The sequence below is a fragment of the Astatotilapia calliptera genome, chromosome 3 (assembly GCF_964374335.1).
Source record: "Astatotilapia calliptera chromosome 3, fAstCal68.1, whole genome shotgun sequence".
In the NCBI taxonomy this organism is placed as follows: domain Eukaryota; kingdom Metazoa; phylum Chordata; class Actinopteri; order Cichliformes; family Cichlidae; genus Astatotilapia; species Astatotilapia calliptera.
In genome coordinates this window covers 75,098,029-75,124,310 of record NC_137424.1, presented here as the reverse complement: position 1 = coordinate 75,124,310, position 26,282 = coordinate 75,098,029, and the positions used below count along the sequence as shown (strand labels likewise).

Genomic DNA, 26,282 nt, shown 5'->3' with positions numbered 1-26,282 from the left:
CTGTTACAACAAAGAAATAGTCAACCAAACACAAATTTATCCACTTATTGTATAAAGTTTATATATAGATATATATATTTATATGTTTTACTTTGCTGTTTTCATTGCCTTAAAGAAATGTGAAGTCATATTGTTTCGTATGTTTTTGTTTCTTTTGACAAGCACATTAAGTTTACATGTAACAAAATGCGCTATATAAATAAAATGACTTTGGCTTTAAAAGCTCTTCATATCGGGGCAGGTCTGTTTATTTTGCATTATTGATTCCTTATGTTAACTGACCCCTGCGTATTGGCTCCGTTTCATACCAGCATGTCCCAGTCTTGATAAGAAAGCATAGTTGTATTAGTTATTTCCTAACAAAACTTCAGGGATGTCATTCCCTCCAAGTACGAATAATGAATCAGAGACAACAACAGGAATAAACTGCAATATATATATATATATATATATATATATATATATATATATATATATATATATATATATATGTATTTATATTTTCAAGACAGTTAAAAAAAAACCTTGTTTATGGACATTTCTTTAATTTTTTGTCTAAAAAGAAAACAGGTTCTTAACAAGAAGGTTTTTGCACAAGAAAATTAAGCTCATTCTAGGAATATATATAAAAATTTTTCTTAATAAGATATTGCAGCTCACATTGAACTTTATTTACAGGTTACACACTACACTTCAAAAACAGCTCTGCTTGAAATAAACCAAATATTCTTAAATCAGACAAAATTGTCTTGTTGTTAGCCAAGCAACTTTTGCTTACCCCCATTGGCAGATTGTATTTTCTCAAAACAAGATGATTTTGTAAGATTTAAGACTATTTGCTTTATTTTAAATGGTAAATCACCTGTATTTGTATAGCGCTTTACTAGTCCCTAAAGACCCCAAAGTGCTTTATACATTCAGGCATCCACCCATTCACACACTGGTGATGGCAGCTACATTGTAGCCACAGCCACCCTGGGGCGCACTGACAGAGGCGAGGCTGCCGGACACTGGCGCCACCGGGCCCTCTGACCACCACCAGTAGGCAACGGGTGAAGTGTCTTGCCCAAGGACACAACGACCGAGACTGTCCAAGCCGGGGCTCGAACCGGCAACCTTCTGATTACAAGGCGAACTCCCAACTCTTGAGCCACGATCGCCAAGAGAGCTGTTTTTGCACTGTAGGAATATAACAGGTGGTAACAGACTGTTTCTTTCTATATTCTCTCTATGTGCTGGTTTGCTTGAGACAGTAGGTGCAGACCATTCAAGTTAAGTTCCACTGAGAGATGAAACCAGTAAAATTAGTGCCATGGATCATAATGAATGTTCTCAAACGTTATCAACATATTTAAGGTAAGGTTGTTCATCAGTGCACTTGGCACCAGGACACCTCAGCCTTAGTGAAAAGAACATTGGTAATCATATATTCACATTAGTTTCCTGAACACTGGCAGAAGCAGGCTGATTATTTTTGTCCTTTAAGTGAGGATGGGTTAAAAAACATCTATTTTTTTTCCTAGCAGTAGAAGTATTAAAGATGTGAGAATGAGAAACTATCAGGACTCACCTCTGGTTCTGCAGCTTTCTGTGAAAAAGTTCTAAAGCTGCTTCGTCCGTTCTCAGAGTGATGGTATGACTGTAGATCAGGAAATATACAGTGACATCACACTGCACACTGACTTATTTCCTCTTTGTCTTCACTGTTAAACTGTCAGAATATATTTCCACTAGAGATGAGTCATTTTCTGATCAGCTATTGCTACACTTCTTATTTTAGCGCTGACTCACTTTATTACCACTGATGGATTTTTTAATGTCCTTCATCACTACAGCTAACATGAGACAGCAACTTCAGCCAATTTAAATTGCACTAGTGCCATGGATCTGCAAAAAAATGTATGCAGATGCATTAGGGATAATGGTATTCACTGGCATATGTTAGTATATTCGTTTTGTTTAACAGGTAACAGATGAACTCAAAAGGGCCACTGACACCACTTTACAGTCTCCTGTCTCTTTCAGGTGGTCACCCTATGTTCCCTCCTCTTCTTCTGGCAAAATCCAAAAATGTCCTTCCACATTCCTCTTCCTAACACTACACCTACCAAACACCTCTTCAGCTCCAATCCTCAAAGTCTAAAGTTGTCTTCAGCACGATAAGTGTTGCCACCTCAGCATGAGCCCTTGTACAGGAGTAGAAGTAAAAACAGGAGGCAAAGAAGTCACAGACACTCTTTTTGGGGAAATTCATCTTTACAAGCTGTTACAACATCATCTTTTGTATAACCTGTGATGCTTTGAGTCACTGCACTGATGTATGATTCGAAAGACCAAGACTATCATACACTCGTCTCAACCAGGGTGTGTCACACTGTGCACATGCTGGGCGATATTGCTGCTACAGGCAGAATGATAGTTGCACTAGACTGGTGATGTTGCAATGAGCTTAACAGAGTGGCAAAGTGGAAGTGATCTAAAGCTTGGATTAGTCACCAATAAGAGCACTAGGTGCGGTGACTCCCAAGCTAGGCGAGTGGCTCCAGCAGATCCCGGGAACAACATCGGAGATCTCTGTCCAGAAGAGCGCAGTCCTGGGAACAGCTAAGATACTGCGCAGGACCCTCAAGCTCCCAGGCCTCTGGTAGAGGACCCGAGCTTGAAGGATAAACCGCCCGCAGGGGCGTGCTGGGTGTTGTATACATACAGTACATATATATATACATATATATATACTAGGGGTGCAACGATACACAAAATTCACGGTTCGGTTCGATACTTTGGTGTCATGGTTCGATATTTTTTCGATACAAAAAAATGTTCATGCCTTTTTAATTTGTCATTTATTAAAATTATAAATATATATTTTAACTCAAAAGTACAGTTTTTAAATTTAACCCTAACCCTTGTGCGTGTTTTTTATTTTGACAGCGAATGCGTACCTGCGGACCACTTATGTGCAGCCCTGGTTATTTAGCTCGTCATATTGCAGCCACAGAAATTATTTTGTCCATGAAACCATAAAGCTGCACTTTCTTTTTGCCTTATAGTCTGATTTGTCATAACTTCTCCGTTTTGTGGTAAGCTTTTCTTTGGCTGTCACTTCTTCACCCTGACCTGTCTTATTTGGCTCAGCAGAACTAAAATATATATCTGTCTGTGAAGGTTCTCAGTCATCCAGGTCATCGTAGTCAAATATAAATCCTGCTGCTTTTACACACGCACTCACATAAGCTCAGCGATTCTCTGCGCGATCAACCTCTCACATGCTTTTTTCTTTACTGTTTCAAAAACAAGGTTACAAGGCCAAAGTTAATTGCAGGAAATTTTGTTAAATTGATTTTCCAAAGCAAAAGTAAAATCAAATAATAAAAATCACAAAACAATAATAAAATCACTTAAACTATACTTATCCAATTTCATTTCTCTGAGTTAATGTTGATCTTGTTCTTATCTTTAGTGAGGAGAGGACCTGTGATCGTGGCTGCTGTCCGTGGTGCTGATAGGATATTGGAATGATGCTCATAACATTGATTATTGCTCCATGCTGATATTTCTGCATTTAGTCAGCATCTCCATGAATACTGACTGAGCAATATAAACATCAAAACACAGACCTAAGTGTTATTTTCTTTGCAGCCTTGAAATTAAAAGTCATGATGGAAACTGAAGTGAAAAAAAAGAGTATTTATTCCTCCATCAGTTATGATGCAATAGATTTGAAAATGAAACCTGAGTCTGTGTGTAAAATTTTAAGATGTTTACTGAGTCAGACTCAATATAAAAGGTGATGTAAGCCGGCACGTTGAAGCTTCAGTGAAAGCTTGAGTGACCACTCTGATAGTGGTCACCTTCACCTCTCCAGACTCCGCCCTGTTCTCTCAGGAGTACCTGATAGTTCTGTTTCTGCCACCTGCATCTGACTGTGGAACACAGCATGAAAGAAACAGGAATAAGTCAATAAAGAAAACCTTTATTTAGTGAGCACATCTTAATCCAGGTGCAAATACAATAAAAAAAATGCACATTTAAAGACATGAATTAAACAAATCAAAACAGCAAATATGAAGAAAAGAACACAAGGAGATAATCAAAATTAAAAAGACCTAAAAATAAATCCCTAAAACTCAAAACAAAACTTAAAACTGCTGAAGCAGCAAAAATGATTAGAACGATAAGCTTAAACTAAGAAAAAGCAAAGAAATTAAATCAGTTACGAGATGCAGGAATAAGTACTAGGATTTAAGAGTGTAATAGCAGACTGAACGGAATACAGTTACTCATATTTTGTGTTTTAAATACGTAACGCCGGTACATGTATTCCATTACTCCACAACACTGCCCCTAATCCAGAGCACCCCACCCAACCCCCACACCGTTCTTGCTTCCATTGCCAACAGGTGCCCCCTTTACATTTCTGTCTGCCCCCTCATATATGCCTGTCTACAACCGGCCCAGGTACTGTCACTGGGTTCATACTCAAGGAGTGTTCACAAGAAATCATCAGTATCAAACTGTGACAACAAAAAATGTTCATTAAAGCAACCAAGAATGGGATAAGTTTGATGTGAATCTTTAGTAATGGATGGGGGAAGCTCTGTGACAATTTTATCAACAAATAAGGATTTCATCGTCTTCTGGATGTGATACCTTGGCCTCCAGTAACACTATGAGGAATCTTAGAGTCATTTTGACCAGGACTTGTTTTTCAATGGAAATATTAAGCAAATATTTAAGCCTGCTTTCTTCCATTTCTGCAATATATTTAAAATTAAAAATATCCTGTCTGGGAAGGATGCAATGGCTGTTTTTTTTTTTTATCCATATGTGGATGCACCTGCCCACCTCCCAATAGTGATGGGATTTCCGGCTCTTTTTAGAGAACCAGCTCTTTTGGCTCTGAACCGGTTCTTCAGGTTGTTTTGTTGCTTTAATTAATTTATTACTAACAACACAAAAGGAATTACTAATGTAAAAAAAAAAAAGTGTTTTTTTTTTAAATATATGTTTATATATAAATATATGTGGTGGACTCTAGAGACAAAACACGTACAAATTCCAAAACACATTTCTAGCATTAACTGAACTTCCAAAACAGAGCTACCTAGATCACTTAAAGCACAATTGAAAGCATGAAAGCATATGTGTATTGTTTATGTATTTATACACAAGCACTCATATATATTCAAATAATTAAAAAAAAATGTTCATTTACCTGTTACTACCACACACCAAATCCGGTCGTTGATACTTGCTGGCTTGTGTGGCCACTAGGTAACAAAAGCTCAACACTGCGCCCAGCATCCTGGAGCACTTCTGTTGTGTTTTGTACATGTTTTGAAGTTTGTACGTGCTTTGTCTCTAGGGGCCACCGTAAATATACCATCCATCCATCCATCCATCCTCATCCGCTTTGTCCGGGGCCGGGTCGCGGGGGCAGCAGCCTAAGCAAAGGCTGCTTAGGCTGCTTAAGGCCTATATTTAAAAGTAAATATACTTTTATTTATTCACTCCACATAAAATGTAATAAATATATCATATAATACAAGAACCAACTATTCACATTTCACCTTTTAACTATTTAAATTTTCAGCTTTTTCCTTTTAAACAAATTTAAAGTGAAACAACACAAAACACTGCAAACCACAACACAATAAAATATAAATTAAAATATGAAAACAAAAAGAACATGCATGTTCTCTGTCATATGGACCTGCATGAATAAACTTTCTGAATCCTTTATCATCCGCAACTGAAAATAGTTGTGGATGATTACTATACCTTTCTAATGTGATGTTGTTGTCCCTGGCTCTTTCCCTCCCACTCTGTTCCTGTGCTACTGCGAGTGTAACTACCGCCCCTCCCCCCTCTTCCCAGTGCAAAGCACAAGGCTCGCATCTGGAGTGAAGCGGAAAAGAAGTGCGAGAGAGGGTGAGAGAAACAAAAACAATCACAGCTCGCAATAAGGAGCCGGCTCGCATCGTTCACGTCAAAGATCCGGCTCTAAGAGCCATTTCGTTCACGACCGACACATCACTAGTACCCAAATACTGTACCTCCCTCCAACCACACACTTCTTTAGGTTTGCCATCAGCCCTGCCTGCCTCATGGACTCCGGGACTGTGACCAACCACTGCACATGATCCACCGAGGTATCACTATGAATGACAACACCATCCAGGTAAGGAACAGCATATGTAGTGTGAGGATGCAGCTATCGCTCCATGAGGTGCTGGAAAATGGCCGGGCTTCAACCAAGGCAAACAGAAGTGTGACGAATTGATACGAACCATACAGAGTAGAGAAGGACGTTTTTGTCTGTGGACTCTGCACACAAGGGAATCGGCCAGTGGGCGTTGGTTAAATGTAGCATAATAAAAAACCAAGCAGTGCTTATACAGTCCAGGTCAACCGGGGACATGAGATAAGCATCAAACCATGAGACTTTGTTCACTTTGTGACAATCATCACAAAACCCTGCGCTCACTTCGTAATTACCTGGAAGCACTTTAAAGAAAACCGGCCCCTCTCAATAGCCGGACAGGCTGCGTTTCAAAGTGGTGCTCCGTGAGAGTCGTGCATACGAGCAGAGGGGAGAACACATCTTCAAACCACTGCTGCAATGCAGGATCATCCACTGTATTGAAATGTGTGAGATGTTAATTACAAAGCATCTTAAACAAACCCTCTGAAAATTTTATGCCCACAGCACCTTTTTGAGAAAAAAAACAAACATTTTATGACCTTTTGGTCCTTGAAGATCATTTCTGAGTTTTTAACGAGCTGCAGGAACCCTGTTCTGTGTGAGTGGAGAACAGCCAAGTCGCCTCCTCTGATAAACCTCCACATGTACCACTGAAAACTATTAAACTAGTTTGAATCTGAAATCATGGCTCAAACTACTTGTTGTGAGACCATTTTTTTATTTTTCACACCAAACTGTTTAATAGGACAAACTTTACACAGAGTTCATCAAATATAACTAACGCTTTAACATTATCAGGATTTCATAATACAAACTTCAAATCAACAGGAAAACAGCTGCAGAACATGTGGATCAAAATGAATTCATTAAAAAACAACATGTGGACTTCAAGGATACAGTAAATACACTAAAGTGAAAGGAGGAGCCAAAAATAGAGGTTTAATAGAATTTGAAACAACTAAAAGTAGTCACCTGTGATCTTGAAAATGGTCTTGATGTGTGCTGTTGTTTTTAACTTTTAACACTTCTTTAAAATGAATACATTAAAAAAAGAAGTTAATTTTGGAAAAACTAAGAAAGTTCAAATGGAAGAAATTGACTGTTAAGTCTAATTGTTGAATGTTGTTATTGTAGTTCTTCAATTTGAGAGTCTTAGTTCAATCTATAGGTTCAAGACATTCCTTTGTCTCTGACCACCTCTCCAGCCACTGTGTGCTGGGGGAGGTTTTATTGTAGACATATCCCATGTGAAGATTCTGTTTGTTGTTTGGTAAGCCTCCTGCCCTTTGTATGGCTTCACTGTGTTATGCATGGTGAACCAATACAGGAATTGAACCATATATTGGGTGTGAGGGAGATTACCATTTTATGACTAAGACTGTTGTTAGAAACAGTTGGATATCACGCACAAAGAGAGACACACATTCTCACATGCACACACACACACACGTTCTTGCACATGCATATGGGTGCTTACACATACACACTAATTGACTATGTGCACGTTAGCATATGCTACTTCCGGTGCGGAAACTCCTGTGGGGAGCTTTGTTTCCGGTGTCCTCTTCACGCCTGGTTTACGGTCCAAAACAAGTTAAGCAAATGGCGATTTACATTTCTATAGATGTCTTGGGCATTTACCCAATATATCTGTAAATGATGTTCATCGACTTGTCGATATTTTTCCCCCACGCCTCAGAGCAAAAGAGAAAATGGATTCAAATGTTATATTTCTCAGCTGTCCCTCGTTTATCGCGGGTGTTATGTTCTAAAAATAACCAGCGATAGGTGAAATCAAGTAGCCAAATTTATTTTTTGACGGTGCAAAACATTTCATGGACATCGTGGACATACAGCACTGCACTTCAGAGTCACACTGCTAGCATCGATGCAGCGATTCTGTACTGTACAGGAGAAACGTCACGGAGGAGATCGTTTGCAGCGATCAGGACGCAGGACACAATGTGACGTAAAAATAAGCATGCAAACTTGCACTAAAAAATCCATGAAACAGCGAGGTGAAAGGTGAACCGCGTTATAGCGAGGGACCGCTGTAATTTTGAAGGTAAGTCACAACATACCCTTCGTAAATATTAATGTATAAAAACTCTTACCAGCAATCATTCATTTTTTGTGTGGCTTTTTTCATGGTTTGTTAACATGCTGTGAAGGTGTGTACTTGACTAGCTGATATCGACATAATGGGGAAAACATCTGGCTTGACTACTCTTCACCTTTAGTTTGAATGCTGAACATTTGCCTGTTTAAATCATAAGACCAGTCACTATACAGAGATGTGCTTCTGAATGTGGACGATGTGTCTTCTGCTGCAGTGATGCAGTTCTGCTTGTGTTGAGTGATGTAAACAACTGATCGATCTAAACTCTTTAAAGGTCAAAGTTGATCATTAGATTTTTTATGACACAACAGCGGTGAGTGTTCCCACCTTAACTTAACGCAATCTTTCCGTTTTTGAGTTTTGGACATGATTTTGGAGTATATCTTCGCAGTAGCGATTGACCACAAAGTAAAGCTACCGGAAATGCACAACCCCACATCCGGTCTCAAACCAGGAAGTTAGCATTGTCTTGTGCACATAGTCAATAGTGCCTTGTCTTAGAACCATTGGGGGTGGTTTTACGGTGGGAGGTGCTTGTGTTGTGTTGTATTGTGTAAACTGTAACTGTCATGCCAATAAAAAGGCTACAAGGACAGCTGCTCTTTGAAGGATTTAGGCTTCAAGAGCTGGTTCTTGACCAAAGCTTCCCTCATTAGTGAGTTAAAAAACCGGATGAAGATGATCTGTTATGTCTTGCGTTCTTCATGAGGAATTAGACTCTAAACTAGCGGGGCATGTGGAAACACAGACCCAACATTGATATGGTAAAAGTTTGGTAAAAAAAGATATTTCTATAACTTTAATAATACAGTAACAAATACAACTACTAAACACTACTGTGTCCTAAGGGAACAAAGAATAAAATGTAACAGGGATAACATTTTAGAGAATTAAAATCCCTAAAAGGAAAAATAATAAACTTGATATGCATATCTATACATGCAGCTTCCTAAATGTAACATTCAGGATTATTCACTGCAGGTCCAGAAATCAGAGCTACCTCATCAGATCCAAGTGTAACATCAGCTGACACTCTTTACAGGAGATTCCATCTGAACTCTGTGGAGCCTGATCTCAAGGTTTTTAAGTCTGACCCTGAAACCAGAAGAGGATCTTTCTCTCTCTTCAGATTCATTGTGATCCAGTGATTTCAGTCCTGCATGATCAGGCTGATGTTTGATAATGACGTGAAGGTTTTTGCACATTGGTAACAGTGAAACAGTTTATGTACAGCGTGGGATCGTTTGTGTTCGGAGTATGAACTGAGATTCCTGAAGCTTTTGTCACACTGGTCACAGCTGAAGTTCACTTCCATGTGTGTACGTTCATGTTTGTTACGATGACCTGATTGTGAGAAGCTTTTGTCACAGTGTCTGCACTTGTACGGTGTCCCTCCTGCAGTGGTGAAGGATGACCCACACTGGTCACAGATGTGCTTTTTGACCCCACTGTGGAAGAGTTCATGTATTTTTAATGTACTTGGTGTGTGGAAGCCTCTCCCACATTCTTTGCAGTAGTTCATTTTGTCTCCAGTGTGACTACGTTGATGTGGTTTTAGGTCCCGTTGATGATTGGAAGTTTTTCCACAAAGATCACAGAGAAACTCTTTCTCACCACCACAGTGACGACAGGGTTGAGAAATGGATCCATGTGCTTTGCTCCGCTTCTAAACAAAGACATTGTAAGTCGGGGAATTCCTTCAACATTTTTATCCTGAACGTCGCCTGAAATAAAGAGCATCTCTGCCAACGTCCAATTATATTTTACTGTTTACATTACAACACTCAGCTTACTGAGTGAAAATGAGTCTTCATTTTTCCAAACAGTTCATTCAGTATAACTCCATAAGTTTACTGATCAGACTTGTTCCAAACAATCAGGTTAAAATTACAAGATAAAAAACTAAATACATCCTCACAGTAACTGCACTTGTAGAGTTACTTTCTGGTGTGGATCTGTTGGTGTTTTTTCAGGTAATGTGGAGATTTAAAAGTCTTCTCACACAGGTCACATTTATAAGGTCTCTCCTCAGAGTGGCTAAACATGTGTCGTTGTAACTGTGAATCTGTTGCAAACAGTTTCCCACACTGATCACAGTAGAAAACATCATTTCCAGTGTGAATCCGTAGGTGAATATTTCGGTACTCCTTGTCGCTGAAACTTTTTCCACAAACGTCGCAGCTGTACGCCTTAATTCCAGAGTGGGTAACTAGATGCCTCTGTAAATGTTCATTTTGAGCAAAAGCTTTACCACACAACTCACAGCTGTGTGCTTTAAATCCACTGTGGACGAATTGGTGTCTTTTTAAGTTTTCAGCCCGGGTAAAAGACTTTCCACACAAGTCACAGCTGTAAGGTTTAACTCCACTGTGGATGAGTTGGTGTGCTTTTAAGCCCCCAGCCTGGGTAAAAGACTTTCCACACAAGTCACAGCTGTAAGCTTTAAATCCACTGTGGACTAGTTGGTGTGTTTTTAAGCCCCCAGCCTGGGTAAAAGACTTTCCACACTCATCACAGCTGTAGGTTTTCTCTCCTTTTCTTCTGTGAGGTTTGTCAGCCTCCTGAGAGCGCTGACTTCTTGCTCCATGTTGGTCCTGCAGTGACAGAGATACAAACAGAGGCAGTGAGTGAAATGCAGTCGTGGAACAAACTGAAACTCCCTCCATTGGTGGAATCAAACATGTAAACAAATACATTGTTGGTGTGTTACCACCACCTTCTGTGCTACAATGAGAGTTGTAATGAAAAATACATATTGAAGAAATATTGATCAGCTGAGAAAATCTTTTACTCATAAATGATCTTTGTATTATCTTATAACCTCTGAGTTTTTTGTTTGTGAATGTAGATTGTGAATGTATGGAGGAGCCCAGGATGGAAAAGATAATGATGCTGTTAACAGGTTTTTAAAAACCAACTAGCTGTGCAAACAATTTCAATAATAGAGTAACTGATATTTTTCTCACCTTTTGTGTTGAAGACATTGTTTCCTCTGTAGTGGCTGAGCTGAGTCCAAATGGCTGAAACTGCTCCTCTGCTGCTCCACCAGACTCTTCTCCTCCTGTTACTCAGCTAGGACACAAAGAGTGAGTATGTGTGTGTGTGTGTGTGTGTGTGTGTGTGTGTGTGTGTGTGTGTGTGTATATATATATATATATATATATATATATATATATATATATATATATATATATATATATATATATAAAATTTGTGATTGACATGACATTGGCCAATCAGATGAAAGGAAGAAAAATAGGGTCAAAAACACACAAATTCTTTACACATATAAATCCTGATTTAGAAGTACAAAACTGATTAACAAGTACAAAATATGTATGACCACAATTTGAGCCCATAATTGTGGGATATATGGGATCACGAAGCGTGCACCGGACCATGCTTGATATTTGGGGAAATCGACGGCGCATTTGGAGTACGCATTTGGAGTACGCATTTGGAGTACACTTTGGATTGGGACAGCCGTCGTCGCGTGGCGGTGACGTAATCGCACTCAAAATGCATCACGAGAGGGGGCGTGGCCAGGATTTTCGGTTGAGGTGCCATGTTTCTGGGCCAAACAAAGCGCAAGCGAAAGAGGACTGAAAACATGCGAATAACACCCGTATGGTTCGTAGTTGCTGTGCGGTCGGTTGTAATGTTAGATCGCACAGCCGGAAAGGGAATAAGGTTAAAAAAGGTTTATCTTTTCATTCTTTCCCCACTTGGACGCAACATAAGGCAGCTCATGTATCGGATGTTACCAAAAGGCGTCTAGTCTGGATAGCAGGTGTGAGACGAGCTAATATCCAGTTCTCTTCCATCTCCAAATATCTGTTGGTGTGCTCCAGACATTTTCATTCCGGTAAGTTATAGATATGTTCATATCACTCTTTATCCGGTCTTTAAGTCTGACGTCACTAGCCGGGTTCAAACTCCGCTGCAGGTCCATGAATCACACGATCACTGTGGCATCACTGAGAGTTGAAAAACTATATAAAGTCTTTCATCCGTAATAAAATGATCAGCGTTCTTAATGATCGGCAAAGTGTGTTTCTGGAATATTGTGTTTTTGTTGCTGCAAGTGGTATTTATGCAATTTTTGCAAAGCTATATGTGGAAGTAAACCGTGACCTAGGACAAGCTGATGGCTTAAGATGTAAGTACAACTCCTCCAGTTTCATATGGAAAAAAAGATTATTGCGCTAGCTTACGTGGTTGCAGTTCTACAGGGATTTAAATATAGTTACACAAAATGGAGCGTGCCCGCTCCGATCGGCTTTAAAGGGTTAAAGAAAACAAAAATATTAAAATCATGATGAACATTTGGAGTGGTGATTTCTATAACTTTGTGTATATAATTTGGCATTTTTTACTGATGTAGGCAAAAAATGAATACATGATATAATTTCATTCAGTTCAAAGGTTTATTTGCAAGACGCACAAACAGACACAATAGAAAGTTACAAATGTATTGTGCACAGTGTTGGGAAGGTTACTTTTAAAATGTATTCCATTACAGAATACAGAATACATGCTCCAAAATGTATTCTGTAACGTATTCCGTTACCTTACTCAATGACAGTAACGTATTCTGAATACTTTGGATTACTTAATATATTATCATGCTTTTTACAACAACGTGAATGTACTATTGCTGTGTGATTTATTACTATTACTGAAGGTCTGCGGCTCCGAACTGTAGTAAAGGGACCTCTGACTAATACGGCGAGGTCCCTGTCGGCTCGTAGCCGAAAAATAGCTTTACTTTGTTGTGTGGGTCAACTTTTCTTGCGAGAGACAGAGAGAGGCGTTGAAAGGCTGCTCCAACGGAACTTATTGTTTTCGGAGGAAAACACGAACACGGTGTACAGTCTAGGGCTGGGCGATATGACCCAAAATTCATATCTCGATATTTTTTAGCTGGATGGCGATATAAGATATACATCTCGATTTTTTTTTTTAAAAGCCATAAGTTAAGAACAAAAAGAGAGTTCTTAGTCACACTGTGTCCCAGATGTCACACGGGCACTTTTATTTACATACAGCGTAGATGTACATGAAGAAATTACTCAAAAATAAATTATCAGCATTTATTAAATAATCATGGTCCATAAATAAAAGAAAACAATGTTGTTTTTGTGCATAACAAAAAGCTCACAATTGTGCAGTCAAAATGTAAACTAATAGACGCTGAGCATAATAACAAAGAGACAGATTTCAAAGCTGCACCACGTCTCTGAACAGGTGCCATTTGTGGTCCTTATACACACACAGTACATATCACTCCGCGAGGCTCCTCCTCGGTAGCTGTAATCCTCTGACAATCCATCAAGCGGTGCAGCTCCGTAGCTTAGCAAAGTCATATTAAAACATTTTTTGACAGATTGCTGAGCGCTGTGTACCACATAAAATCGGTTCACGGTCAGTAAGCACAACCAGAATTCATTCATAAGGCGCACTGTCGATTTTTGAGAAAATGAAAGGATTTTAGGCCTAACGACATGCAGCCTTTCCTGGCTGCATGTCGTTAGCGCGGTTAGCTCGCTAACCCGTTGACGCCGTCCAGCCCCACGCACGGTAACTCGCTAACGGAGATTTTCCGCTTTCATCTTGTCATTGCCTGCAGGTGAAGCTATGGGGGAGGCGGAGTTGTGTTCAGTGAAGGAGAGGCGAGGCCGAGTAACGTTGCGTAGAGACAAAAGTGGACGAAAGAGAGGCAAACCTGCGGCTCCACAAGTATAATTATAACGTAACATAGACTACATCGATATAAACGATATTGTCACATCTTATATCTTGTATGAAAATATATCGATATTTTTTAAAAACTCGATATATCGCCCAGCCCTAGTACAGTCGAGTCTTAATAGCTTACTTACAACTGGGCTCGTCAGGCACTCTTCTTGGCTGCAGTGGTTATTATTATATTTACATGCTTCCAGCTCCCGTTTTTGCTCGATGACAACTCGTACCTTTCCACTCCCCTTTTTCTCCCTCCTCGCGCTCACAGACCCATAACGTGTATGGCAGTCCATTCTCCCTGCAGCACGGACTACACTGCCCATGATGCTACATTCTTTAGAGCTATACCTGTAGCATTCTGCCTGTTAGCTTAGCACAACAACAACAACGAAAAGGCGCTCTCTCACCCAGGAAGCACACAGTCGCAGAGAGAAAGAGCGTCGCCCTGTAACCATGGCAACCGTAACGCTGCAGCCTGGAACAACAGAACAGCTGTCAAACAAAACCCAAACAGTCCTGACCCGCCACAATATGAAACAGGAAAGTACCGCAGTGTAATCCATTTATTTCAACAAAGTAACTGTATTCTGAATACCACCTTTTTAAACGGTAACTGTAACAGAATACAGTTACTCATATTTTGTATTTTAAATACGTAATGGCGGCACATGTATTCCGTTACTCCCCAACACTGATTGTGCATGAAAATTAATTCAGACGTGGTGCAGATGTGTGTCACAAGTTAATCTGGCTATAGGCTATGGCACTTGGCCAGAGGGGGTGCTAGTTGACTCGAATCTAGTGGTGTGTGATACTGCATATTTTGGTATAGACCCGATACCAAGTAAATACAGGCCAGTATTGCAAATATTGATACCAATACTTTTCAATAAATAAGGTGGATGCGCCATTTAATTGCTAAATCTCAATTAATTTTCATGACCTTAAGTGTTTTTTGTGATGTTTCCTTTTTTTATTATTAAATAGTGAAAACTAGTGGTGCAACGGATCACGGTTGATCCATAACCCGAACCGAGCTCACTCCACGGTTCAGCATGCACGTGATCTGAAGATTCGAAAAAAAAGTATGTGTATGGTAGTCAGTCTGTCAAGTGGTAGTTATGGCCAGCGCTAGTGGTCCAAGTGAGGAGCAGAGGAGTTTGCGGTATTTTTTCAGCCCTTTGCGGCCCAATTCGACCGGGCTAAAGCTATTACAAAAGATATTGGGGTGTTTAGCTGCAGACATGAGGCCGTAATCCATTCTGCAAAACAAGGGGTTTAAACTAAGATGAACGTGCTTGAGCCACGCTATGATATCCCATTGCGCATCCACTTCAGTGATAAAATTGTTCCAAGCATGTAAGAGCACAAGTTTAACATTAAGGCTGAACTGTCCCAGGCTTCTTCTGTTGCCCAAACTACAAATGGGTGGACCGCCAGGGCAACGGAACGCTACGTGACCGCTCATTATATCACAGCAGAGTAGTAGACATAAAGCCCTGTACTTCCCTATATTGCACCTTAATTTGTTTTTATATAAGTGCGTGGAATGAGTCTTGAGTTGAATGCTTTTTAATAGGCAAATAAATACCTAAATAAGTAAATGGTGAGTCAGATTTGTCGTTTTTTTCTTTTTTTGCTGATCCGAAAATTGATCCGATCCATGACTTAAAACCGTGATCGGATCTGAACAGTGAGATTTTTGATCCGTTGCACCACTAGTGAAAACCCAGGACATAATAAGGACAAAGTGTATAATTAAAAAGAAATTGCTTTATTAGTGTGGCTGGTCTGTAATGCTGTTGCAGGTGAAATGGACTCACCAGCACCACAGTTCTTCAGCTGAGACACCTGAGTTAGAAAACACAAACACTGCAGTTGTCTTTACTCGCGAGCAGAGATGGGCAGTAACGCGTTACTTGTAACTGGACCCTCTACAATTCGCATACCGCCACAACAGGTCCACCGGTGATGCCATAGCCCTGACACTACATACTGCCCTGTCACACCTGGAGAAGAGAGACACGTATGTGAGTCTGTGAAGGTTCTCAGTCATCCAGGTCATCGTAGTCAAAGGAGCTTGCAAAGAAAAGCGTCTGGACTTCTTTAAGTTGCTTGAAGACGTTTCACCTCTCATCCGAGAAGCTTCTTCAGTTCTAAGGTCAAATGGTGGAGAGTCCCAGATATAAACCTAGTGGGAGTGACCCCCACAGAGGGACAAAAGGACCCCCTGATGATCCTCTAATCGCCTGAGCCAAGGTGGGAAACTGGGCGTGGGTCCCAATCAGCCAGAGTTTTGGGTGTGTTCATTGTGAAACCTGGCCCCACCTCAGCGGGCCCAACACTCTAAAGGAAAAGAAAGACAACGCAGGAAATTTCACACCTTGCTTTCAAAAACACACACTCCTCATCCTGAACCTACACAACCCAGAGAAGAAAACACACCTGATGCCAGTCAGGAGAAATGGGTTAAGAACTTTTCAGACAGGATTCTCACTGAAACTCAAAAGAGAGTATTAGCCAAAGGACTCAATTTTGCCATTTCTCCACAACAGTTGCCCATAGTGAACCTCATCACAGCCACAGAATCTGCCATACGGATTAATAAATTATCACAGACAGAAGCAGAGCAAATCAGGATGAAAGTCTCAGCCACGCTCTCCAGTGCCAAAGTCCCTCCATCCAACCTCACAATACAGGAAAAGAAGGCCGTCGCTTCCCTGAGCAAAGACCACAACATCACTGTTTTACCAGCTGATAAGGGAAGATGCACCGTGGTCCTAAACCCTACAGATTACCATACAAAGATCACTACTCTCCTCAGTGACAACAATACCTACGAAGCCCTAAAGCGAGACCCCACAAGCAGCTACAAAAAGAAAGTTATAGCTTGCCTTCAAGACTTTGAAAAGGACAAAATTATTGACCGCCTTACATATCACCGCCTTTACCCAGGGGATGCCATACCCTGCATCTATGGACTTCCTAAGATCCACAAGGAAGCTGTCCCACTCAGACCCATAGTCATCATCATCATTTATTTATTTATATAGCACTTTAAAAACACACCTGGTAGACCAAAGTGCTGTACAATACTAATATGCACATAGTAATAAAACCAGACATAGCAATAAAGTTAAAAAACAATAAAAAAATAAAATAAAATAAAATAAAAATGTCAGTTACCCACAGAGTTAAAAGCCAGGGAATAAAAATAGGTTTTTAATAAAGACTTAAAAACTGGCACTTGATGTAGCCTGTCTAATATGGAGAGGAAGGTTATTCCAAAGCATCGGCGCGGCAACAGAGAACGCTCGGTCTCCTCTAAGTTTCAGCCGTGACTTTGGGACCGAAAGCAGCAACTGCTCAGCTGACCGAAGGGAACGAGTGGGGACGTGGGGCTTCAACAAATCAGACAAATAAACAGGTGCCAGACCATTTAGAGATTTAAAAGCCAATAAAAGGACTTTAAAACGGATCCTGAATTCAATTGGAAGCCAGTGTAAAGAGGCCAAAATCGGAGTGATGTGATCAAATTTTCTTCTACCAGTTAAAAATCGCGCCGCAGCATTTTGCACTAATTGCAGGCGTGACAAAGTGCCCTGCCCAACCCCTGTTAAAAGAGAATTACAATAATCTAAACGTGAGGTAATAAAGGCATGAATAACGCTTTCCAAGTCACGCTTGGAAAGAAAGGGCTTAACCTTTGGATAAACGTCTGAGGTGATAAAATGCTGATTTTACCACCCCGTTTACATGGTCATCAAAGGTGAGTGCAGAATCAATTTTAACTCCGAGATTTGTGATCGAACTCTTTAGTTGGGAAGTCAAAGCTGCAAGATCAACATCCAGAGTATGAGAAGAGCGATTTGGGCCAAATAAAATTGCTTCTGTCTTCCGATCATTAAAATTTAAAAAGTTTTTTGCCATCCATGCTTTGACATCAGTAAGGCAGTCAAGCAGAGGTCCAGTTGGGAGACTATCAGAATGACTAAAAGGTAAGTAGAGCTGGCAGTCATCTGCGTATAGATGGAATGGCACTTTATGCTTTCGGAAAATCGCGCCAAGAGGCAAGAGGTACAATGAAAACAATAACGGCCCAAGAATAGATCCCTGTGGAACACCCCAAAGCAGAGGGGCCACAGAGGATGAAGCCGACCCCAACTTAACACAAAATGTCCCATTTAAAAGATAGGACTTTAACCACAAAAGTGCCGAACCAGTAATTCCCACACAGTGCTGTAAGCGGGAGATCAGCAAATCGTGATCCACAGTGTCAAATGCAGCTGTCATGTCCAACAAGACCAGCACTGCATATTTACCACGGTCTGTCGCTATCAGGATGTCATTCATAACTTTTACGAGGGCTGTCTCCGTGCTGTGGAATGGCTTAAAGCCGGACTGAAAGATTTCTGACAATTTAGAGTCATTCAAGTAGTCCATCAACTGAGTATAAACAATCCTTTCCAGAATCTTACTAAGAAAGGGAAGCTTAGAGATGGGTCTAAAATTTGATATGACTGAACTGTCTAAGCCTGGTTTCTTAAGTAAAGGATGTATGACTGCATGCTTAAATTCCCTAGGTACTTGACCAGACAAAAGACTAGTATTAATAATGTTCAGAATATGTGGTCCGATGATAGGAAATACCTTTTTAAGAAAATGGGGAGGAACAACGTCATTTGGAGAGCCACACGGTTTAGCATTCAACACAAGTTTCTCTAAATCAGATAAAACAATTGGTAGAAAAGCAGAGAACAGACTTGAGCAAGAACCATGCATGGCTGGGTCAGCAATAGGTAGAGTCGGAGGTCTCAAACTAGCAACCTTTTCCACAAAATAATTAAGAAACTTATTGCACATAACCGCAGAAGAGTGCAAAAGAATATAGCCTTCCGGATTAAGTACAGAATTTATAGTGTTATATAGAACACGAGGGTTATGCGAGCTGGCAGCAATAAGTTGAGAAAAATAGGAGTGCTTGGCAGCCTTTACTGCTCTCTGATAGACTTTCCAGCTAGTCTTAAGAGCTTCCATAGAGACGCACAGCCTATCTTTTTTCCACAGTCTTTCACATCTTCTACATTCTTTTCTAGCGGCTCTGGTAAAATCAGTTAGCCAAGGACTAGCCTTTGGCTTGCATTGTCTGAATATAAAAGGAGCGACAGCGTCGAGGACAGATTTACAAGCAGAATCCAAACAAGAAACTAATCCATCTGAGATGGACAACTCAGGAGGATAAGAAATAAATTGGTCAAACAATATGGAAAACCGCTTGGCAGTATCTGAGCCAAAAGCACGATAACATCGAGCAGGTACAGCACGCTTAAGAACAGGATTAAAAAGAACAATATCACATAAAATAGGCATATGGTCAGAGAACACCGCATCCTCGACAAGTACGTTTTGGACAGATAAACCATGTGATAAAACCAAGTCCAGTGTGTGACCACGTTCTTGAGTGGCACCTTTAACAGACTGAACAAAGTTAAAAGAGTTCACTAAGTCCAGAAAGTCCTTAGCCAGGGGCTTCCCCGGGCAGCAGACGTGTATATTAAAATCACCAAGTAAAAGGATCTGGTCATACCGTGATGCACAGTCAGCAAGAAACTCTGAGAACTCGGATAAAAACTCCTTGTTATATTTTGGGGGCCGATAAACAATCGCACACAACAGCGAAGACGAGTGGCCCAGTTCACACAAACAGAGTTCAAAACTGGTGTGGCGTGTTGATGGGGATAGCTGCTTAAAGTCAAGATGTGCCTTAAAAACAACAGCTAGCCCTCCTCCGCGACCAGAAACTCTCGGAACACTAAAAAAGGCACAGCCAGCCGGCAGTAATTCAGAAAAGGCACTTAACTCACCGGGTGGAATCCAAGTTTCAGTCAAGCAAAGAAAATCCAGTGCATGGGAAGCGAAAAATTCCTTCAAAATGAATGTCTTATTTGCCACCGATCTGGCGTTAATTAATCCCAACCTGAGAGGAATTGGCTCGGGAGCTTCCGAGGCAGCAACAACCAGATTCACAGGTCGGAGGTTTGTTTGGTCCACTCCACGCCAACGCAGATGTCGGAGAGGAGAGGGTTTTGCAGAACCCTTCTCGAGAGATCCCACAACAGGAACCAAGCAGGAGTCCACCGGGTCCAAAGCACGCAACCGCACCAAGAGTCGCGGGCAGGATCGACAAATTGAGCGAAGCTCATGAGGAAAACAAGAGATCCTGAGTCTCAGTTTGACAAGGAGACCTCTTCGGTTACCTCGTCTCCTGCGTCGCTTCCGCACATCCAGTGGCAATGGTAAGGAGCGCCAGTGAGGTGGTGTTACTTCCAAATCGGGAGGCAGAAAGCCTTGGTTGTCATTTCCAAACCGAGCTAAAGCTTGGGTAGATAAGCCTATTTCCAATAATGTCTGGCGATCATAAAACAATGCAGGGCTGACATGTTGCACAAAATTGACTAAAAACAATAAAATAAAACAAATAGAAGAGAGCGATAGACGGCATGCCAAACACACAGGCGCCATCTTGGTATGTGTCATCCATGCCATGTCACAGTTAACATGGTGCCTACTAGTCAGTAGCATAAACTCAGCCACTTATAACATTGCTAAACACCTTGCTACCATCCTTGCTCCTCTCGTGGGGAACACCCCACCACATCAAGAACTCCACCGACTTCACCGACAAGGTCCAGAAACTTACCCTGGATCCAGATGAAACCATGGTGTCCTTTGATGTAGTCTCTCTCTTCACTTGCATATCCACCACGGAGGCCGTGGAGACTGTCAGAAAACGACTACAAGAAGACAGCTCCACACCCGATCAGATCTGCACACTGTTAGACCTCTGCCACACCACTACATATTTCAAGTACAACGAAGGCTTTTACAGACAAAAACATGGCTGTGCCATGGGCTCCCCCGTGTCACCTATTGTAGCCAACCTTTACATGGAGGAAGTGGAAAGAAAGGCTCTTGGCTCTTTCAAAGGAAGAGTACCCAGCCACTGGTACAGATATGTGGACGACACCTGGGTCAAAATCAAGACACAAGAAGTGGAATCCTTCACTGCGCACATCAACGCTGTGGATAAAAACATCAAGTTCACCAGGGAAGACACAAAGGACAACTGTCTGCCTTTCCTGGGCTGCGCTGTGCACATTGAAGAGAACGGCAACCTCAACATCGAAGTTTACCGGAAGCCCACACACACGGACCAGTACCTCCTCTTTGACTCCCATCACCCTTTGGAACACAAACTTGGAGTAATCAGGACTAGGGCTGGGCGATATATCGAGTTTTTTAAAAATATCGATATATTTTCATACGAGATATAAGATGTGACAATATCGTTTATATCGATATAGTCTATGTTACGTTATGATTATACTTGTGGAGCCGCAGGTTTGCCTCTCTTTCGTCCACTTTTGTCTCTACGCAACGTTACTCGGCCTCGCCTCTCCTTCACTGAACACAACTCCGCCTCCCCCATAGTTTCACCTGCAGGCAATGACAAGATGAAAGCGGAAAATCTCCGTTAGCGAGTTACCGTGCGTGGGGCTGGATGGCGTCAACGGGTTAGCGTGCTAACCGCGCTAACGACATGCAGCCAGGAGGGGCTGCACGGCCTAAAATCCTTTCATTTTCTCAAAAATCGACAGTGCGCCTTATGTATGAATTCTGGATGTGCTTAATGACCGCGAACCGAATTTATGTGGTACACAGCGCTCAGCAATCTGTCAAAAAATGTTTTAATATGACTTTGCTAAGCTACGGAGCTGCACCGCTTGATGGATTGTCGGAGGATTACGGGTACCGAGGAGGAGCCTCGCGGAGTGATACGTACTGTGTGTGTATAAGGACCACAAATGGCACCTGTTCAGAGACGTGGTGCAGCTGTGAAATCTGTCTCTTTGTTATTATGCTCAGCGTCTATTAGTTTACATTTTGACTGCACAATTGTGAGCTTTTTGTTATGCACAAAAACAACATTGTTTTCTTTTATTTATGGACCATGATTATTTAATAAATGCTGATAATTTATTTTTGAGTAATTTCTTCATGTACATCTACGCTGTATGTAAATAAAAGTGCCCGTGTGACATCTGGGACACAGTGTGACTAAGAACTCTCTTTTTGTTCTTAACTTATGGCTTTAAAAAAAAAAATCGAGATATATATCTTATATCGCCATCCAGCTAAAAAATATCGAGATATGAATTTTGGGTCATATCGCCCAGCCCTAATCAGGACCCAACACCACCGGGCAGAACGTGTTCCCTCTAAGCCTGAAGGGAAAAAGAAGGAACACACACATGTAAAGGAAGCACTCAAAACGTGCGGCTATCCTAAATGGGCGTTCTTAAAGTCAGCAAAGAGGCACAGAAAAGAAGACCAGACACCAGCGAGGGAGGATAAGAAGGACAGACGCAACAACATTGTCATCCCCTATGTAGCCGGTGTATCAGAGAAACTCAGGAGAGTTTTCTCCAAGCATGACATCCCAGTGTATTTCAGACCCAGCAACACGCTCAGACAGAAACTGGTTCACCCGAAAGACAAAACGCCAAAACACAAACTTAACAATGTGGTGTATGCTGTACAGTGCAGCGAGGAATGCTCAGACCTCTACATTGGAGAGACCAAACAGCCACTTCACAAGCGCATGGCACAACACAGAAGAGCCACCTCCACAGGACAAGACTCAGCAGTCCATCTGCATCTTAAGGATAAAGGACACTCTTTCGAGGATGCCAATGTTCACATTTTGGACAGAGGACAGATGGTTTGAAAGAGGAGTGAAAGAAGCCATCTATGTCCACTGTGAGCGACCATCTTTGAACAGAGGCGGGGGTTTACGACACCAACTCTCTGCCATCTATAATCCAGTTTTGAGATCCCTTCCCAGACGCCTTAACGCCAACTCACATCCTGGGCCATCTGACCTCAGGAATTCGCATGATAAGGTGGGGCCAGGTTTCACAATGAACACACCCGAAACTCTGGCTGATTGGGACCCACGCCCAGTTTCCCACCTTGGCTCAGGCGATTAGAGGATCATCAGGGGGTCCTTTTGTCCCTCTGTGGGGGGTCACTCCCACTAGGTTTATATCTGGGACTCTCCACCATTTGACCTTAGAACTGAAGAAGCTTCTCGGATGAGAGGTGAAACGTCTTCAAGCAACTTAAAGAAGTCCAGACGCTTTTCTTTGCAAGCTCCTTTGACGACACGTATGTGAGAATGCTGTTTGTAGATTACAGCTCAGCATTCAATACCATCGTTCCCTCGAAGCTGGACAGGAAACTGCAGGATCTAGGACTGAGCAGCTCCCTCTGCAGCTGGATCCTTAGCTTCCTGTCTGACAGACGCCAAGTGGTCAGGCTGGGCAGCATCACCTCATCCCCCATCACACTGAACACTGGTGCTCCACAGGGGTGTGTACTGAGCCCTCTCCTGTACTCACTCTACACCTACGACTGCACAGCCACTAACAACTCCAACATTATTGTGAAGTTTGCGAATGACACTACAGTGGTGGGTCTTATCACCAATGGTGATGAGACGGCCTACAGGGAGGAGGTCAGCGCCCTGACCCACTGGTGTCAAGACAACCATCTCACCCTCAACGTCGCAAAGACAAAGGAGTTGATAGTGGACTTCCGGAGGTGCAGAGAAGTACACACCCCCATCACCATCAACGGCGCTGCTGTGGAGAGAGTGAGCAGCTTCCAGTTCCTTGGTGTACATCTGGCTGAGGATCTTACGTGGTCAGTACACACAAACAAGACAGTGAAGAAGGCGCAGCAGCGCCTCTTCTTTCTCAGGAGACTGAAAAGATTTGGCATGAGCCCCCGCATCCTCAGGACCTTCTATCGCTGTGCCATTGAGAGCATCCTCACTGGATGCATCACCACCTGGTATGGCAACAGCACCGCTTACAACCGCAAAGCTCTCCAGCGAGTAGTGCGGTGCTCTGAACGGATAATTGGAGGTGAGCTTCCCTCCCTCCAGGACATCTACAGGAAGCGGTGCCTGAGGAAGGAGGGGAGGATCATCAAGGACTCCAGGCACCGCAGCCGTAAACTGTTCAGACTACTTCCCTCAGGAAGGAGGTTCTGCAGCATCCGGTCCCGTACCAGCAGACTGAGAGACAGCTTCTTCCACCAGGCCATCAGACTGCTGAACACGTCATAGACACCTCAGCTTCACTACTGGAACTTCAACATTATGCACTCCGTACTGTACAGTAATGCCACTGTTTTGCACAATATCCAACTACAAACCTCTGTATATTTTATATATTTAACTTTATTGCTTACTCTATTTAATTTGTAAAATATGTATACACACACACACACACACACGTAGAAAAACATACTTAGTATACACATCCAGTAATGCATATACTATTATATATTGTACATATATTTATTAGTCTCAGATGTAGCCAGTCTTGTATTTTGCTTGTTTTATATGTTATTGTATTTTTGCACAACTCTGCTGCTTGTGAAGCTCGCACACAAGAATTTCACTCGCATGTACTGTACCAATGTACCTGCACATGTGATGTGACAATAATGTGCTGCTGCTACTACTGCACATTCACCCAGTGTGTGTGTGTGTATTTTATATATATATATATATATATATATATATATATATATATATACACACACATATATATATATATATATATATATATATACACACACATATATATATATATATATATATATATATATACACATATATATATATACACATATATATATATATATATATATATATATATATATATATATATATATATATATATATATATATATATATATATATATATATATATATATATATATATATATATATATAAGGGGTGCAACGATACACAAAATTCACGGTTCGGTTCTTTGGTGTCACGGTTCGATATTTTGTCGATACAAAAAAATGTTCATGCCTTTTTAATTTGTCATTTATTAAAATTATAAATATATATTTTAACTCAAAAGTACAGTTTTTAAATTTAACCCTAACCCTTGTGCGTGTTTTTTATTTTGACAGCGAATGCGCACCTGCGGACCACTTATGTGCAGCCCTGGTTATTTAGCTCGTCATATTGCAGCCACAGAAATTCTTTTGTCCATGAAACCATAAAGCTGCACTTTCTTTTTGCCTTATAGTCTGATTTGTCATAACTTCTCCGTTTTGTGGTAAGCTTTTCTTTGGCTGTCACTTCTTCACCCTGACCTGTCTTATTTGGCTCAGCAGAACTAAAATATATATCTGTCTGTGAAGGTTCTCAGTCAACCAGGTCATCGTAGTCAAATATAAATCCTGCTGCTTTTACACACGCACTCACATAAGCTCAGCGATTCTCTGCGCGATCAACCTCTCACATGTTTAAGCTTGCTGCGGGAGATTTCACTTGTCATGTTTGCATAGTAAGCTAACAATTAATAAGACGATGTCAGAGGAATTGGTGCACAAATTATCATCACTCACAGATCAGTGCTGTCGCTCTCTATACACAGTTCGCACGATTGCAAAGTGAAAGCAAAAAAAACAAGCGCAAATTCAAACGCGATTTCAATATGTCACATATTGACAGTGGCTCACCGATGCCAATGACATAATTACCCAGCTACATTTCTGAAAGAATGCAAAAGCATTGACATATATTTTTCCTTCCTACAATAGCCCGACGGGCAGGGCAGAGATAGATTTTGGTAGCCCGACTGAAAAAATCGCTAGCTCCAGGACGTCGGGCTAGCGATATTGCAAGCCCTGTATCTGATTGAGGAATCACTCATCTTTGGAAAAGAGAGTTTATTACAGAGAAATGTCTCTTTCCAAAACAAAAGCTATACTATCCGCTTCTTCTGGGCTATATTCTCAGCAGCATAAGGAGAATCATGTGCTAACAGCTGTCTAAATGACTCGGCTAAAGTTAGTAACATGCTTGTTGTTTTTGTCTTTGCACTAGGATGATGTAAATGTGCAGTCATATTCGTTGTGTTCCCACTAGTGCTTTCAGGTTAATCTCGTTGAAATGACCTTAACGCCACAACACGGCAAATCTCCGTTAACGAGCTACCGCCGATCGCCCCGTGCATGGGGCTAGACGGCCAACACGTTAACGAGCTAACTGCGCTAACACACTAGTTCCCACCCATGTAATTGAGCATTGCATGGCACATCCAACATACTGTTTTACTTTA

At 41.4% G+C, this 26,282-nt stretch overlaps 1 long non-coding RNA gene across 1 annotated transcript in view; it reads right to left on the bottom strand.

The window, feature by feature from the left end:
- Positions 1–3,667: 3,667 nt before the first annotated feature.
- Positions 3,668–26,282, bottom strand: part of LOC145425846 (uncharacterized) — a 32,416-nt gene continuing 9,801 nt past the window's right edge. Inside the window, exons 2-3 of the long non-coding RNA XR_013906607.1 lie at positions 11,291–11,396; positions 3,668–10,918 (exon numbers count right to left, since the gene is read on the bottom strand). This is a non-coding gene — a long non-coding RNA (uncharacterized LOC145425846). The remainder of the gene's footprint in view (positions 10,919–11,290; positions 11,397–26,282) is intronic.